The sequence below is a fragment of the Grampus griseus genome (assembly GCF_964374135.1).
Source record: "Grampus griseus genome assembly, chromosome: 11".
Lineage (NCBI taxonomy): Eukaryota > Metazoa > Chordata > Mammalia > Artiodactyla > Delphinidae > Grampus > Grampus griseus.
This window is the reverse complement of record NC_139005.1, coordinates 22,452,676-22,467,545: the sequence shown is the minus strand read 5'-3', so window position 1 is coordinate 22,467,545 and position 14,870 is coordinate 22,452,676.

The following is a 14,870-nucleotide window of genomic DNA, read 5'->3' as shown; positions in this document are numbered from 1 at the left end:
GGTAAGCTGGGAAGAAGTAAGAGAGTGGCATTGACATATATACACTACCAAATGTAAAATAGATAGCTAGTGGGAAGCAGTCGCATAGCACAGGGAGATCAGCTCGGTGCTTTGTGACCACCTAGAGGGGTGGGATAGGGAGGGTGAGAGGGAGACGCAAGTGGGAGGGCATACGGGGATATATGTATATGTATAACTGATTCACTTTGCTATACAGAAGAAACTAACACAACATTGTAAAGCAATTATACTCCAATAAAGATGTTAAAGAAATAAAAATTTAAAAAAATAAATTATGAGTGAATCCATTTCCTTTGAAATCTAAAGAAAGGGGAAAATGGCTTTCGACTTGTAAGATTTAGAAAATGTGGATAGTGGTGTTTCCCTGGTGGCGCAGTGGTTGAGAGTCCGCCTGCCGATGCCGGGGACACGGGTTCGTGCCCCGGTCTGGGAAGATCCCACATCCGCGGAGCGGCTGGGCCCATGAGCCATGGCCGCTGAGCCTGTGCGTCCGGAGCCTGTGCTCCGCAACGGGAGAGGCCACAACAGTGAGAGGCCCGTGTACCGCAAAAAAAAAAAAAGGTAATGTGGATAGAACATATTTCTAACTGTGAATATTTTGAAACAATATCAAGGGTATCAGTGTAAGCTGTAGGATTTCTAACCCCTAGAGCTTTATAAGAAAAGAGAGTGTCTAAAATCTAAAAACTGTTAATGAGAGTGGCGGTAAGTTGAGAAAGTTCTACATACAAGCCAAATAGACTTCTATATTCCATTCTTTGCTCTTATTTGGCTTAAAAGTGGTGCTAGGGCTTCCTGGCTATTGCCCAAAGACTGGGGCAATAGCTGACAGATTGCAAATTGCTCCTTCCCTCAGCCCATACTTTGCAAATGGCTCCAAATTAAACCTTTATCTTAATGAACTTGACAGAACTATTTCAACACTAAACAAGCAAGATAGGACCATGTTAAGGCTTTATGCTCTCTTTAGTTAGTCGAAATTGGTCAGTTATAAGTAAATGTAAAACTATTCAAGGCTAAGCTGTCAGGAATATAATTTAAAGATTTAAAAGAAAGGCACCTTGGGCCCATGGTTTCCCATATCATGGGACACACAAAGACACTCTGTAGGCTCCCTCTTACTTAAATGCTCTTGCCTGAGCAGTTCATGTTTGGGGGGCCTTATACAATGGACGTGAGGCCTGCTGTTATATATTTAATAAGTCCCCAGGACCTCACTTTGAAGTGATGACTCACAGAGAATATTTTGTCAGGCCAACTAGCCATAAAAATATTAAGTGTGGTTTTAAGTAGTAAAGGTTTTTATTATCCTGCTCACTTCCTGTCATGAAGCATTGCATTAAGTACTTTAAAGGGATTAATGACCTGCTTGCTATGTTTCACAAGAAATTCATTCTTATAAAGATTCTAGAAGTATTGATATTAACACTAGGGTTAGTAAAAAAAAAAAATTGGAGGTGCTCAAAAAATATTCATGGAACTGAATCAGGACATGTTAAACATAAAAGCACAATACTGTTGGGGTGAAATTTCATTTCAATTTGTTTTAATCCAGAAGTTATTAGGCTTCATCCTGACATCATGGAGTTGTTCAAATACCTTGCTTAGCATTTCTTATAGTTCGTAGGGCAAGGTACTTTGTTCCAGCTGGTTGTAACCTACAGGGATTTTCACCCCTCTTTTGGGCCACTTAGCTGATGAGATTGACCAAACCCCCTTTCAATGTCATTGTCTTTTTAAGTCCAACAAGGAAAAAAAAAATCACTTCTTATCTTTTTTATAATTGTGAGACATCATTTTCTGAGTCATCTCCCCAATGATCACCCTACTTCTGTGCTTTGCTGAATTCAGTCTGCTGCTTTCAGGCCACGTTATCTTTAGCCATTTCTGTCTTCTAAGGCCCCACTTTTACCTTCAGTGGAAACAACAAATGGAAGTTATTTGACATATGTTCCTCATTAAATTCATATTGTATTATTACACCTCCCTGCAGAAAAGATATTTAATAGTACTTCCAGAAGAGGGCAATGTTCCTGAGGTTAACTTTGCTAATAAATTTTCCAAACGCCAAAAATTCACACTAACTGCAGATTATTTATGCAAAAGCACTCTCATACTGAAGTCTGAGAAATGATGACTTTAGGAAAACATTGCATTTGTACAGATTCTCCTTATAAATATTACTGTAAGTTTCCTTTTCTCAAGAAATCTGAAACTATTCTATCTGTTTGACATAACTCTTCTCTGGGGCCTAAAGTTTCTGGGAAACGTCTTTGGGCTATGCCAGAGTCTTGGTTTAATTATGTTGACAATTCACAAACTTGTGAGACTGGTTTGCCCCTTGAGACTGAAGTATTGATGTTATTTTAGATGGGTGCCTGGCTACGAAGATTACCATTTGATCTGCGAAGACAAGAACTTAGGAGAACATATTTGATGGTTCTTCCTTCTCTCAAATGCTTGAGTGAAGCTGACTTGTGAAGCGATGGGTCATAAATCACTCTGTTGACTGCCCTGCAAATTTGAGATGTATGGCCCTGTGTCCTCAGGGGAACCTGGAGTAAAGAACTAAACTTTCTCCCCACCGAAAACTGCATGATTATGTAAGGGACTCTTCCTAGAGAGGAACTGTTTGAATTTGAGTGAAAAAATAAATAAATAAATCACTTACTTCCTAGAAAGATTCCTGAATTCCACTCCAAAGAATTCTAGCCCAAAGCATCCTATAGAAAGCATTTCAAGAGAGTCCTACTGAAGAGAATTCAGATGAATTTTTGGTGGCAAGTGTACTCTGTCTCTCCTAAGTATACAGCCTGTACCAGCAGGCGCATTGTAATAAAAAGTGACCTGCCAGTAGTACTGGCATATCCCAAGGAGAATTTTTGCCTGAAAGATCTCAAAAAAAGCAAAACCAGCTTCCATTAACCTCTCCAACCCTACAAAATTATCACCTGGGTGGACATCTATTTATTTATTTGCTTTGTTTTGCCTGCCAACATTCCTTCCCCTTTCTTTTGGCTAAGAATTCTTAAGAAATGGGCATCTGATCCCAGTTTGGACAATCATATTTTTTCTGCTTGGAATTTGACTCTTGAGTGAAGTGATGAAAGAACAGGAATGGAGATGTGCAATCCTCTCAAAACAACCCAGTGGAGAGACTGCCCATTAGTTCCGGCTACTTAGATGCTTAGAGCTTCCCTAGGCTCTATGCCAGCTAAGACCTGGCCACTCAGCCTGTCCTTGGATTTTGTGAGCTTAAGGTAACCAGACGTGGTCTCTTTTGTTTGCTACCAAAGAGCCCTAACCAAAACATCTCCTGAATGTAAAGGAACTCTATGAATCCCTATGGGTGAAAGACCACTGGACCATTAGACCACAGACTGCTGGCCAGAAAATAAAAGCAGAGCCTTCTAAAAAATCCATAAAAGGCATCCAGTTTTAAGTTGGAAGAGCAAAGACAGGTCCAATTCCCTCTCAAAAGTTACCTCAAAACAAGGAAAATAGGAAACAAACTGTGCCATATATTTTTGATGAAAATCAAATCATCTATAGCCCTGAGTCAAAATGGTAAAGGTAAACAGGAGAACTGTGAGTCACTTAGTTGAGAGGAGAAAGGTCAAATTCAGTGCCTGAAATGGTAAGGTGGGGGGACTTGAGGGGAGATACGGCTTTGAGAAGCAAACCCTGGAAAACTCCAGAATTCAAGGTGCCTGTTAGAGATGAGGCCAAGGCACTGAAAAGAGAAGACCTGTCTGAAAATCTGTATGAGGAACACTTGGGCCCTGGGTCCCGCTCCCACCCTACACTGTCACTCCCTCTCCAACCCCCGCGATAGGAGACAAGGGTTTTCTCTCCGGCAATGTTTCCGCTGGAGAAACTGAATCAGGCAGATTCCAGACATGAAGCACAGAGAAAGGCAAGGGTGATGTTCCACATAGTAAACAGATGATGCCTTCACATCCTTCCCTTCCCCAAAGGTGGGTGTGAGAGGAAAGGAAGGAAGAAAGTACCCGACAGCTTCAACTGTGCAGCCAAACATAGTAATAAGCTTGTTATGAAGCTGTTGGAAGGGGTGGGGAGGCTTCATCACATGTTCTTAGAAAACTAAACAGATGAAGAAATGAAGTCACTGTAGTAATATTACCTCCAGGTAGAAGAAAACGTTGCACAAAAAGAAAAATAACCAATAGCATACTACTTGGCTTAGTGGATAACTATTAACATAGTCATAACAATGAAAAGATGGAATATTGTATTTGAACAGAAATTGAGGAAGACAATATAATATATAAAATTGATAAATCAAAAGATTGAAAGGCTAATGCCAAAAAATACATATAAAAGAGTTCAAAATTATTACTTCTGGAGATCAGGATAGAGGTAGAGATGAAACACAAGCAACTACTGTTTTGTCACAAGTCATTTAACATTATTTGGTTTTTAAACTATTGTAGATAATACTTTGATAAAAATTTAAATTAACTTTTTCAATTCACTAGAATTAGATGGAAGAGTAATAGTGTCATAAAAACTAATGAATTTTTATGAAGCCTGCAACTGTAAATTGTTAAATTATACCAATAACTACATAAACGTGGCCGTTAGTATCAGAGACACAGCCCACATCTCTCAGTTTCCATGTCTGTAATATGGTGATAGTCAAAATTCTTTGAAAATATTGTACTAACAGGTATCTTTTTAAACTTTTTAAATTTTTTTTTAAGTTTTTATTGAATTTGTTACAATATTGCTTCTGTTTTATGTTTTGGTTCTTTTGCTGCAAGGCATGTGGGATCTTTGCTCCCCAACCAGGGATCAAACCTGCACCCTCTGCGTTGGAAGGCAAAATCTTAACCACTGGACCACCAGGGAAGTCCCTAAACTTTGAATTTAAATTGTTTGAGTAGTGGCTTAGGCATGAAATACTTTAGGAGTCCAAAGCCCTTTTAAAAACTAAAATTAGCAGATTTCTGAGTAGAAACTGATGTTGATTACAATACAGGACAAAATGACAATACTGTATTTGTACTTATTTCACTTAACACTTAAAGTGTTTTAAATTTTTAAATTTAATTTATTTCATATAAAATGTCAGTGAAACTAAATATATCATACATTCCAATACAACATTTACAAACTAAAATCATCTCCAGGAAAAATTTATTTATATAAATGTAAACATTAAATACACATTGTCATCCTAAAATAAAGTACTCATAAATAATATTAATAAAAATAAGTGTTCAAGAACAAAGTCACTGACATGAAAGAGAAAATATGTAAGGAATAGAAAAAGGTTAATAAGGAATATTACTTAATATTTTTAAATGCTGTCTTTTAGAAAAAGCAGTGTGTCATTTTTAAATAACACACAAATTTTCACAAGAAATTTTCCAGCTGTTGACAAAAGCTTTTTCTGACTCTAACAGTCTGAAGACCAGTGAGGAGATAATTGTGAGCCAAGGTCAAATATTTCCCTCTGTTTCTTATAGCTTCAAATAAAATCATCTCTTTGTGAATATTTTTAAGGAGATCTTTTTGAACTTTGTAAATTGCAAAAGCTGTCTTTTATTGATAGCAACCTATAGCTTTTGTTTCAAAGAATGCATTTATGGCTTGTTTCATCTTCTTTATCACATTTAGAGGTCAGTACTATTGTGTTCATATTCTGCTGGTTTGAAAAACCTTTGAACAAGAATAAGAAATGTTCTTGCAGTGGAAGCTTGCAATAGCACAATCCAGTTGCTTTTTGCATCTTGCACGTTGCACATCTGTCTAGACTTGTAGCCTGTGCATCAGATTGCCTTTTCACTTCAGTTGAAAATTTGAGTCATTGCTCTTGACCTTGAGACATAATTGACTCAAGTTTCAGATATTTTAAATAATAACAGTACTACACCAAGTAAAATGTGATGATTTGGTAGTTAAAAATAGTACAGTATGCCAGACCACTGGAATACTGAAAACCAATAATGCTATCCCTAGTAGAAAGAAAATTTAAAGTGTTCTGTACACTGATTTTCAGTTTATAGAAAAATGTTGAACTAGTTACCTTTATCTATAATGCAATACTTTTTCAACTGCTAAGTTATATCAGTTTGTATCAGATATAAATATCCAACATAATCAGAAATTCTCCGAATAAATATACATTTTGGAGAAAGGAATATTTGGTTATTACCTGATCGTAATTTCTTAGGGAAAACAGTCATTCAAAATTCTTGTAACCATGGTGGGAGTGTAGAGATGTGGTTTTGCCAGCAATCACTCAGTATTAACTTGCCAGCATATCACTAAAAGGCTTCATCCAAGAGAGTCTGAGGTCTACTTCCTGGAAATCACCAAGTATATGTTAAGGTTAAAGAACAGAAAAAGATTAGCCTAAAAACTAGTGATGGTTTCTAGTCTCTCCTTTCAGTTTCCCTAAAATCTCTGTTCCTCACTTTCCTACATGCTAAACAGTCAGGAACTTGTCAACCTATTCTCTACCTTTATGTCACACTGAAGATTAAAATATATGAAGCACTTTGAGTAGGCTGGTAGAAGAATGATCTGAATGGACAGTTCCCTAGTGGATTCTAGGGGTTGCTGTAAAGGCTGCTTTCAGACAACCTGTTAGTCAAATGCCACAAGAATCAAAGTCCGTCATTAGACATCACTTCTGGAGTTAAGCACTGACCTCTGCACTCAATACTCTTTCTGCCTCTGAAGCCCCTGAGGAAAAAGGCACTTCCAATCATTGCCATGTTAGTGTAGACTTGTGTTTCAGAAGATGGCAGGACGGAGGCAGAGCACAGAACTGCCCTCAATGTGAGAAAAACAGGCAGAAAGCAGGGATCAAGAGACCAAAGCCCATCTCTCCTGGCTCTCAGGTTTTTCCCTGGGCCCAACTTTATCTCTAACTTCCTTAGTTCAGTGCTGCTGTGTTAATTCTCAACTCTATTTATTCTAGGTTGATCTCCAGTCTATATTTGGAAGGATCAACTACCTACTCCTAACTTTTTTTTTTAATAAATTTATTTGTTTATTTATTTTTGGCTGCATTGGGTCTTCGTTGCTGCGAGCGGGCTTTCTCTAGTTGCGGCGAGCGGGGGCTACTCTTAGTTGTGGTGCGCAGGCTTCTCATTACAGTGGCTTCTCTTGTTGCGGAGCACAGGCTCTAGGCGAGCGGGTTTCAGTAGTTGTGGCACGTGGGCTCAGTAGATGTGGCTCGCGGGCTCTACAGCACAGGTCCAGTAGTTGTGGCGCACGGGCTTAGTTGCTCCACGGCATGTGGGATCTTCCGGAACCAGGGCTCGGACCCGTGTCCCCTGCATTGGCAGGCAGATTCTTAACCACTGCGCCACCAGGGAAGTCCCCCACTCCTAACTTTGAACCAATGAAACCCTGAAGTTAATGAGGTTGCTTCACAAATCACAACAGGAAGGAGAAACCACTTTGAATACAGAAACTGACAAGGCTGAGTAGGAAAGGAAAGGACTACAGAATGAATGAATGTGCAGAGCAATGAATTAATGGTTTGATGCTACATGCTTGAAGTTTGGGAAGTTAAAAATACTTCTCCTGGACGTGCCCAAGCTTCCAGTCTGTCTCAGTGTTCTCTGTTTTAAATATTTAGCCTTTGGCACACAATAGTTGGACTTCTTCTTAAAGAGCTCTGGAAATTGGGATGTATTTCATTTAACCCTCTCCAGTTTAAACATCCAATCCAGCCTAATAAGTTACACCACTGCACAGAGTTCACATCTGTCGACTGGCCTTAAAGACAAAAAGGAGTCTCATGAACTGGTCCTAATTTCCATTAAGGTCAAAAGGGTGGCAAAAACTCATCAGTATAATTAATTTTTGTAAAGGTAATTTTGCACAGCAGACAAATCTGTGAGGAACAACATCTCCATCTGTGATGTGCATACATCTCTCTGGGGATCATCCAGGTGGTTGTTACACACACAGTCATATAACTTGAACTTGAAATGCTCAAACACAACTCAGTGAGATAAATCTGGCCTCTGTTTATTTCATTCCATTTCATTATTTCCAGTGCTAGAGATAATCACCGGAACATTTTACTAAAATCTTCCTAAAGGAATTAGTGAATAATAGGGTTGGGAGGGAAACCACGGCAACGTGAAGTGTCAGGAAAGGCATTTAACCCAGGGATTTGGACGGGAAATACTCAGAAGAACTACAGACCCCCTGATGATGTGGAGTAACCTTATCTAAAGCTGGTCAAATTCAGAGTCAAGGAATTATTCTTATTTCAATTCTCCGGGGGAAAACAAAAAAGAAATCCAAACATAAACTACTAGGCAAGTGTTCAGTTATCCTGTGGGTAGTTCAATGCTATCACCATCTGCCAAGGGAGTCTCTCTAGACCCTGAAGGGGACACTGAATTACCCAGATCCCCTTTCAAAATGAAGACATCAGAGTGACAAGAATAAGACCTAGAGTCCCATATACCAAATGTGGTGCAGGTATACTAACCTAAATTACATAAGGGCTTCTCATCACCAGACCCAGCTACATGTATAAATCAGACAGCTGAGCCCCACTTAACGATGCAAAACCAGTTTCCACCAAATCTTATTTTCTCTTGTTCTTTTTTCTTTCTTCCTTCCTTCCTTTCTTCCTTCCTTCCTTCCTTCCTTCCTTCCTTCCTTTCTTTCTTTCTTTCTTTCTTTTTCTTTCTTTCTTTCTTTCTTTCTTTCTTTCTTTCTTTCTTTCTTTCTTTCTTTCTTTCTTTCTTTCTTTCTTTCTTTCTTTGTCTTTCTTTTTTTCTTTTGTTGTTGTTAATCAGGCTTATTACTTTAAGAATAATCAAAACGAAATGAAAACTGGGTGGTCATGAGATATTTAAAATCCTTGCTCCAAGTTCCCAACCAGTGTCTTTTTGAGAGCTCTCAGAGCTGTGCCCTAAATGTTGCATTTCATCAACATCACTCCTTCCAGACCCAAGCTCTGAATTTACACACCAGGCAGAAGTGTTTCTTCGCCTGGGGATTCTCAGAATGCCAGGCTCAGCCACATGGGAGCAGCCTTCCTTCTAGACCACAGTCCTGCGGCCCACCTTGGAGGCTGAAATAAAGCTACTGTACTCAGCCTCCCAACCTCACCCAATGCCCACTAATAACATCTGCTTTATAGCCGTCATTCCTGCAACCTGCTCGCTCCTGGCTCTCTCGCCCTCTCGGAGAGGATGTGCTCTACTATGCGGCAGGTCTGGTGGAAAGTTGACAGTCTCCAAGCCAAGAGCAAAACCAGCCAGCGCTGGATAAATGACTTGAAGTGCTTTCTCAAGGGACCCTTTCCAGGTACAGGAGCGCTTCTTAACCAGATTTGGCCTGTGCTGGCAGACAGCCTTGTTCAGGAGCACATTAAAAATCAAAATACAGACACCGTTTGGAAAGCATAGAAAGCTTGACTCTAACATCTTATGTATTAAAACACTGTTACATAAAAATGACCGCAAAGCTCCAAATTCATACTTTCCTACCTTGTGAGACCAGTTGCCACCAGGAATAAACCCGGGAAAAGTGTGAGGCCTACTGTGGAGCCTCAAGAGGCCTGGGGAGAAGGCTGGAGCCACATTCCAAGCCTTGGGGGCAAGATCAATGCCCTGGCCCTTCAGGGCTGCCTCCACCTCACCACACGAGTCTGGGGGCGAACAGCCACCCGAGCCACGATGGGACCGATCGTCTCTTCCGAGGCCCCCTTTCATCCGCCTCATAAAGCCCCAGACGAACTGGCACAGCTCACAGTTTTTAATGAAGCTCCGGCTCCAGGCTGGAGCCGAAGGGGCATTACAGACTCAGAATGAGGCTCTTTCATAACCTCCGAGTTGGTGATACAGAAGGCCACACTTCTGCGACAGCCTTCTGCTGCAGAACTCAGTACTGGTCGTGTAACTCATTTCATTCTTCCTCATCAAGTCTTGGTAGCATCCAGAATGGATCATTTCCATCTTTGTCTTGAAGCAGACCTGAAGCAGGGCCTTGAGTGGTTGAGGTGACCAGATAGTACTAGGGCTAGGGCGCAAAGCTCTTGAGTACTGACCTCGCGAGGACATTTATGGAAAGCTTACAAGAAGGCCAGGCACTGCTAAGCTCTACATGCATTGACTCATTCAATCACAGCAATATCCCTAGGGGTAACCTACCATTTTTCTTTTTTATGGATGAGGGGCCCCAAGTACAGAGAATGTAAGGACATACGGTTAGTTCCATGTTGTCCCTCCTTCGTAAACATGGTGTCTTTCACATCATTCAAATATGAATGAATAAGGCGTGATGTGCATGGTTGGACACTTGGAGCATAAAGTATTTTGAAGTCAGTTGACCCTTGTTTAACTCTTGACTCTAATACTTCTCAGTTTCTTCATTTATAAAATGAGGCCTTCTATAGACTCAGGGTCTCTGCACTGGACAGTATGAAACAATAGAATACAATCTAAATGGGGCCACTTAGAACCATGTAATTTGATGTTCCTGTCAAGACTTCAGCAATTCCAAATTATTTATAAATTGTTTGCCTTTTTTCCTCCAGAGAGAGCACGGTATTGGGAGGGTGGGGGAGGGAAGGGTGATGCACTTTGATTATTCTTAGGTTTGAGTCATGATTCATCCACATACTGGCTGTGTGACCTTGAGAAAGTCACAACCCCTTGAGTTTTCATATCCCAGTCTGGAATTGGGAATAAACTTTTTCAACTGGAATAATTGTTATAAAGATTTTGTTACCTGGAAGTGGAGTACCATAACAGAAACCTAAAATGTGAGAAGAGCTTTGGAACAAAGCAGTGGGTAGAAACTGGAAAAGCTGTAAGGGTTCGAGGAGAGTGTTTGTGAAACATTAAGGACCCTTGAATACACTGTTCACATAACTTTGGACTTTGAGGAAACTGCTAGGGGGAGACTTAAAGGACACTGAGGAAAAACTTACTGGAAACTAGATGAAAGGAGATCCTTGTTATGAAGTGGCAGGAAGTTTAGCAACACCATCACCTGCAGCTATAGGAGAAAGTAGAAAATAAATATATCCAATGAACTCGGTGATCCAGCTGATGATATTTCCAGCCAGAGTGTTAAAGTGGTACCTGTTTTCTTCTTGCTGTTTATAGGAAATAAGGCTATCACATGAAAAACTGTTAAATTGAACATGCCAGGAAACCATTAAAACCACTAAAAAACAGTGGTTTTGAACATTTTCAGCCCTTCCAAGTGACAAACAATGATTAATTTTAGAAAGGGCTTTCAAGAAGAGATCAAATACAGGACACTTCCAGGAAAACATTGTCCCTCAGAGTACTAAAGGCTCTGTAAAGATTTTAGGAGTTTTACTCATGTTCAAACAGCGAGACTTTTGAGATGTTTAGGGACATTGTCACTTAGTAGAAGCTTAAGCCTTTAGGAGGGCCTCTCTCAAAGAGATTTATGGGTTTTTATCTAATGGAGTAAACCCCAAGAGGATTCACAGAAAGCCCATAAATTTTTTTAAAGAATTATTTCAGCTTTGACTGAAAATTACAGAGTAAAGGATAAAATGAAAAGAGGCCATTGGGTCCCAAACACTCTACTGACAAGAAGCAGGTTGAGAAAAATACTCAGCGGCAAACACATGCTAATTTTCATGAAAGAGTAAGGATGACCCAGGGGACAGAAGCAGGAGCCCAGAAGACAGAACCAAGAGTGATGTAGAATAACTCCTAGTCAGGAGTGTGACCGAGTCCTAATCAAGGAACTTCCATGTTGGCCCAACTGGAGTTCAGAACGGCTAAGGATTCCTCTGTGCCTCTTAATTTCCCCATTTTTGAGCAGAAATTTCTATGGTGGTTATCCCATGCCTACCTAAACATTGCTTGTTGAGTGTGAGTGTCTTTTTGTCCACAGGTCTACAGAGGGAGAGGAGCCATACTCAAGGTAACTACACCTGACGAGCCTCATCTGCACCTAGACCTAATTTAGATGACAATAGTCTAGACTTTGAGCTGATAGTCTAGTGGGATGAGATTTGGGGGACTTTGAGAAAGGGATGCGTGTATTTTGCTTGTGGAAGGGAGATGAATCATTAGGACCCAGAGGATGGACTGCGGTAGCCAGCTTCCAAGACAGCACCCTATCGTTCACACCCATGTATTACCCTTCTACATTGCACCAGGATTTTTCTGTGTAACAGAATATGGTAGAAGTGGTGTTGTATCACTTCTGAGATTAGTTTATAAAGGATACTGTGGCCTCTGTCTTGTCCTCTCTCTCTTGGATCCCTCACTCTGGGGAAAGCCAACTGCCCTGCTGTGGGCAGCTCTATGGAGACGCCCACATGGTAAAAAACTGAAACCTCCAGCCAAGAGCCGTGAGAACGAGCTTGGGATTGGATTCTCCAGCCCAGTCAAGTTCTCAAAGACAACTAAAGCCCCAGCCAACATCATGATGGAAACCTCATGAGAAATTGTGAGCCAGAATTACCCAGCTTAGTTGCTCCTGGATTCCTGAACCTCAGAAAATGTGTGAATAATAATGTTATTTTAAGCTGTTTTAGAGTAATTTGTTATGCAGCAATAGATAACAAATATAGACAGCTAACACAGAAAAACTTCTTTAAAGTGTTGCATTAATGTGGTTAAAAACAACAAAGGTCGGAAACAACCTAAATATCCATCGACAGATGAAGGGATACAGAAGATGTGGAATGGAATGGATGTACAATGGAATACTACTCAGCCATAAAAAAGAACAATGTAATGCCATCTGCAGCAACACGGATGGACCTAGAGATTATAATACTAAGTGAAGTAAGTCAGACAAAGAAAGACAAATATTATATAATAGTGCTTACACGTGGAATCTAAAGTATGACACAAATGAACTTATCTACAAAACATAAACAGAAAACATAAACAGACTCATAGACATAGAGAACAGACTTGTGGTTGCCAAGGGGAAGGGGGGTGGGGGAGGAATGGATTGGGAGTTTGGGATTAGCAGATGCAAACTATTATATACAGGATGGATAAACAACAAGGTCCTACTGTATAGCACAGAGAACTATATTCAGTAAACTGTGATAAACCATAATGGAAAAGAATATGAAAAAGAATATATATATGTATAACTGAATCACTTTGCTGCACTGCAGAAATTAATGCAACATTGTAAGTTAACTATACCTCAATAAAATAATTTTTTTAAAAAATGTCTGTGTGCTTAAAAAGATTTACTACCTAAAGATGCATTTTACTAAAAGACATGGAATATAATCATTAAGACCCATTTGCTACATGTCACTCTGTGTATGTAAAGAACATGAACATGAAGAAATGCTTTCTGGAGTCAAGGTGTCATCTCTGGAGAAAGAAGCACAGACCTATAACCTATGAGTCTTCAGGTTGGTAAAAATCCTTGGCTTTTACCAATGTGCCAAGAATGTCTTCTGAATAAACTCCTATTGATATACTTTTGGCGCCAGAATGGCTCGATAATTGAAAAAAAATGTCAGTGTTTACTAATCTGCATGCTCCCCACCTGCGGGTATGAGGGGGACTGGATTTTAATCCACTTAAAAGGGCTCAAGAAGACATAGGCTTGGGTGCGAACAGGGGCTGGGCATTCTAATTACCACAGCACAAACTCTGGATCCCTACCCACTCTCAGGAAAGAGTTTTCAAATCCAGTGTGACAGACAGTCAGGGTGGAGCCTGTAAGGAGAGACATGGGGCTGGAAGAGCCTAAAAAGAGTAAATTCTGTGAACCAGAAGTTTCCATCCTATTGAGGATAACGGAGGCATCTCCCTAGCGCCTGACTGTGACACAACAAGCTGGAACTGGCTGTCACTAAATAAAGCAACAGGAAAGGGAGGACATTCTTGTCAGCGGTCCCCAGTTTCAGCGGGATGTTTTGACTACAGAGTAGCACTCGTCACAGCGAACTGACAGCAGCTAACCTTCTACATGTCAAAATACATCCCCTTGGGTTCTTTTCTTTCAGAAACCTCCATCTCCTGCCTTCTTCTGACCACATGAAAACCTGGGATCGTAGGACCAAGTTTGTTTTTGAACCTATCCATGGAGCCCTTTAGATGCCTTTCTCTTTCATTACTCTCTTTCTCTCTTTCTTTTCCATGTGAGTTGAGTGCCAGTGAGAGAAACCAGATGGAAACTAAAGCTCTCTGTTGATGACTGAACAGGTACACCACAAACAGCAGTGTAAATGTTCCAGCCCGCCGTCTCCCACACACCCAGACTGCCCCAAACCCCACCTGCAAGGACCAGTTTCGAGCAGAGGGATGATGGTTCCATTTCTATGCTTATTGAGCCTGGTAATATTTGCTTAAGAACAACATTTGAATAGAGGTCCCTCAGAAAACTCACATTTCCACATTTACTGGGGGATTTCTGTTTATTACAAATGAGGTTCAGAAACCATTCTGTATACTTGCTAAGTGAAAATACGCAGCCTACAAAGGAGCAGGCCAGGAATCATAATATTAATAACCCTTCGTGAGCATTTACTATACATCAGGACCTGTGGCGGGCACATCAGGTCCGTATAGATGAATGTATGTGAGATGAGTTCAACATGCCCATTTCACAGATGAGAGACTGAGGTGCAAAGAAAGGCGAAGGAACCGATCCGACTGAAGATGACTACCTCTGGGGAGGAGGGTAGAGGTGCGGTGGAAGAAATCTTGTACTCCTGTCTACTCTTAGGAATTATTTACCATTTTTTATCATTTGATGCATTTTAAGTGACAAGAAAATAATTTCATTTTTTTATAAAAAGCATTTGCTGAAACTCACAGAGCTGGTAAGCGACCCGGGAACTCCAGAGCCAGTTTATCAGCCCCCCAGCACAC